This window comes from Chiloscyllium punctatum, chromosome 35 (assembly GCF_047496795.1).
Source record: "Chiloscyllium punctatum isolate Juve2018m chromosome 35, sChiPun1.3, whole genome shotgun sequence".
Lineage (NCBI taxonomy): Eukaryota > Metazoa > Chordata > Chondrichthyes > Orectolobiformes > Hemiscylliidae > Chiloscyllium > Chiloscyllium punctatum.
This window is the reverse complement of record NC_092773.1, coordinates 40,697,130-40,701,163: the sequence shown is the minus strand read 5'-3', so window position 1 is coordinate 40,701,163 and position 4,034 is coordinate 40,697,130.

Genomic DNA, 4,034 nt, shown 5'->3' with positions numbered 1-4,034 from the left:
CCAACGCCTCCGCTATTTCCTCACCCACCTCCCTCAGAACGCTAGGATTTGTAGCCCATTTTGGACAGGAGATTTATCAATTTTAAGACTTTTTAGCTTTTCGAGCACTTTCTTTTTTTTTTAAAGGCAACCATACTCAACTCGGCCCCCTGACTCCCTTTAATTTTTGGGATATTACTCCTGTCTTCCACTGCGAAAACTGATGCAAAGTACTTATTAAGTTCTCCTGCGATTTCCTGATCTCCCAACACTCGGCTTCCAGCATCAGTTTGAAACGGCCCAATGTCTAATCTCGCCTGTTGTTTGTTTCTTATGTATTGAAACAATCTTTTACTATCATTTCTTATATTACTGGCTAGCCTAACTTCATATTTGATCCCCTCCTTCCTTAGTTCTGTCTTTGTTATCCTCTGTTTGTTTTTGTAGCCTTCCCAATCTTCTGATTTCCCAGTGCTCTTGGCCACTTCATAGGATCTCTCTTTTCCTTTGATAGATTTCCTGACTTCCTTTGTCAGCCATGGCTGTCTAATCCCTCCCCGGATAATCTTTGTATTATTGGGGATGAACCTCTGTACAGTGTCCTCAATTTTACCCACAAAATCCTGCCATTTATGCTCTACTGTCTTCACTGCTAGGCTCTGCTTCCAGTCTATTTTCGTCAGTTCCTCTCTCATGCCCTCATAATTGCCTTTATTTAACTGTAACACCATTTCATCCGATTTTGCCTTCTCTCTTTCAAACTGCAGTCTGAACTCTACCATACTATGATCGCTGCTTCCTAAGTTTTCCCTTACTTTCAGATTTTTTTATAAAGTCTGGTTCATTACATAGCACTGGGTCCAGAATACCCTGCTCCCTTGTGGGCTCCATGACAAGCTGTTCCAAAAAGCCATCCTGTAAGCATTCCATGAATTCCCTTTCTTTGGATCCACTGGCAACAATATTTACCCAGTCCCCCTGCATTTTGACGTCTCCCATGATCACCATCACCTTGTCTTTCTGACATGCTTTCTCTATTTCCCGGTACATGGTGCGCCCCTGGTCCTGACCACTGTTAGGAGGTCTGTACATAACTCCTACTATGGTTTTTTTTGCCTTTGTGGTTCTTCAGTTCCACCCACACAGACTCCACATCAACCGACGCTGTCATTCAGTGCCATATACTTAATTTTGTTCTGAACTTACAAGGCAACCCCGCCCCCTCTGCCGACCTCCAGGTCTTTTTGATAAGTTGAAAACCCTTGGATGTTTAACTGCCATTCCTGACCCCCGTCACCACGTCTCTGTGATGCCTACCACATCATAATCTTTCACAATGATCTGTGCCATTAGTTCATCTGCTTTGTTACGAATGCTATGAGCATTCAGGTAAAGTGCCTGAATACTAACTTTCTTATCATTAGAGATATTGGAAGTCATAAGATGTCCTAAGTTATCCTTCCTTTTTGCTGCATTCCCAGTCTGTCTCAAGTTTAAATCTGCCTGCACATATGCTATCCTGCCGCTTCTCTTTCCATTTAACTCCATACTCCCTGTCGCTTTCACTGTCCCTTCCCCCCAGCTCAGAAGTTCAAAGTCCTACTGACCACCCTACTTATCCTCTTCGCTAGAAAATTGGTACCTGATCGGTTCAGGTGGAGACTGGCCCAACGGTACAGATCCCCTCGGTTCCAATACTGATGTCAATGCCCCATGAAGTGGAATCCCTGCTTCCCACACCAATCCCTTCGCCACGTGTATACTTCCATAAATTTCTTATCCCTGTGCCAATCAGCAAGTGGCTCGGGCAGTAATCCGGAGATTATGACACTTGAGGAGCTGTACTTCAATTCCCTTCCTAGTGATCGATAATCACCAAACAGTTCCTCCACCCTAGCTTTGCCTATGTTGTTGGTCCCAACATGGACCAAAACAACTGGATCCTCCCACTCCCGCTCTTATATCCTTTCAAACCGGTCAGAGTTGTCACGAACGCTGGCACCGGGTAGGCAACACACCATGTGAGACTCCTGATCCAGGTTGCAAAGGATACTATCTGTCCCCCTAATTCTAGAATCCCTTTAACAACTAATTGTCTTTTTGCTCCCCCTTCTTGAATGGCCTTCTACACCATAGTGCCGTGATCAGCTGGCTCATCCTGTCCAGAGCCCTTTTCCTCATCCGTACAATGAACAAGAATCTGATACCTGTTGGACAAGGTCAAGGGCTGAGGCTCCTGCACTCCTGAACTCGGGTTCCTCCTACCTGCCTCACTTACAGTCACATTCTGATGTCCCTTATCACTAACTGAATGTGATATACTTAATCTCCCAGGTGTGAGTGCCTCCTGAAACAAGGCGTACAGGTAACTCTCCCCCTCCCGGCTGTGCCCCAGTGTTTGAAGCTCAGATTCTAGATCATCAACTCTGATCTGGAGTTCTTCCACCAATCAGCACTTGCTACAGGCGTTCACTGCCGTTCACAATGGGATCAGCCAGCTCCCACATCCAGCCTCCACCACATCCACTGCCAGCTCATTCCATACTGAAAATGTGTTGCTGGAAAAGCGCAGCAGGTCAGGCAGCATCCGAGGAGCAGGAGAATCGACGTTTCAGGCATGTTCCCTTCTTCAGTGCTCAGACCCAAAACGTCGATTCTCCTGCTCATTGGATGCTGCCTGACCTGCTGTGCTTTTCCAACAACGCATTTTCAGCTCTGATCTCCAGCATCTGCAGTCCTCACTTTCTCCCAGGTCATTTCATACATGTACCAAAATGTGCGTGAAAACGTTGCCCCTTAGGTCTCTTTTATATCTTTCCCCTCTCACCCTAAAACTATGCACTCTAGTTCTGGACTCACTGACACCAGGGAAAAGACTTTGCCAATTGACCATATCCATGACCCGCATACCTCTGTAAGGTCACCCGTCAGCTTCCAACGCTGGAGGGAAAACAGACACAGCATGTTCAGCCTGTCCCGGTAGCTCAGATCCTCCAACCTTGCAACATCCTTGTAAATCTTTTCTGAACCCTTTCAAGTTTCACAACATCTTTCCGATAGGAAGGAGACCAGAATTGCACGCAATATTCCAACAGTGGCGTAACCAATGCCCTGTGCAGCCGCAACATGAACTCCCAACTCCTGCTCTCAATACTCTGACCAATAAAGGAAAACATACCAAACGCCTCCTTCACAATCCTATCTACCTGCGACTCCACTTTCAAGGAGCTATGAACCTGCGCTCCAAGGTCTCTTTGTTCAGCAACACTCCCTAGGACCTTACCATTAAGTGTATAAGTCCTGCTAAGATTTGCTTTCCCGAATTGCAGAACCTCGCATTTTTTTGAACTAAACTCCATCTGCCACTTAAGACCATTGATCCATCTGGTCCAGATCCTGTTTTAATCTGAAGTAACCCTCTTCATTCTCCACTGCACCTCCAATTTTGGTGTCATCTGCAAACTTACTGACTGTACCTCTTATGCTCGCATCCAAATCATTTATGTAACTGACAAAACGTAGAGGGCCCAGCACCGATTCCTGTGGCCCTACACTGGTCATAGGCCTCCAGTCTGAAAAACAACCCTCCACCGCATCCTTCTGTATACTACTTTTGAACCAGTTCTGCATCCAAATGGCTAGTTCTCCCTGTATTCCATGTGATCTAACCTTGCTAATCAACGGCACGTTGTCGAACACCTTACTGGAGTACATATCGATCACATCTACTGTTCTGCCCTCAACAATCTTCTTTGTTACTTCTTCAAAAAAAACTGAATCAAGTTTGTGAGACATGATTTTCCACACACAAAGCCATGTTGACTGTCCCGATTCAGTCCTTGCCTTTCCAAACACATATATATCCTGTCCCTCAGGATTCCCTCAAACAACTTGCCCGCCACCGAGGTCGGGCTCATTTGTATAGAAATCCCAGGCTTGTCTTTACCGCCCTTCTTAAACAGTGGCACCACGTTTGCCAACCTCCAATCTTCCGGCACCTCACCTGAGACTATTAATGATACAAATATATCAGCAAGAGGCCTAGCAATCACTTC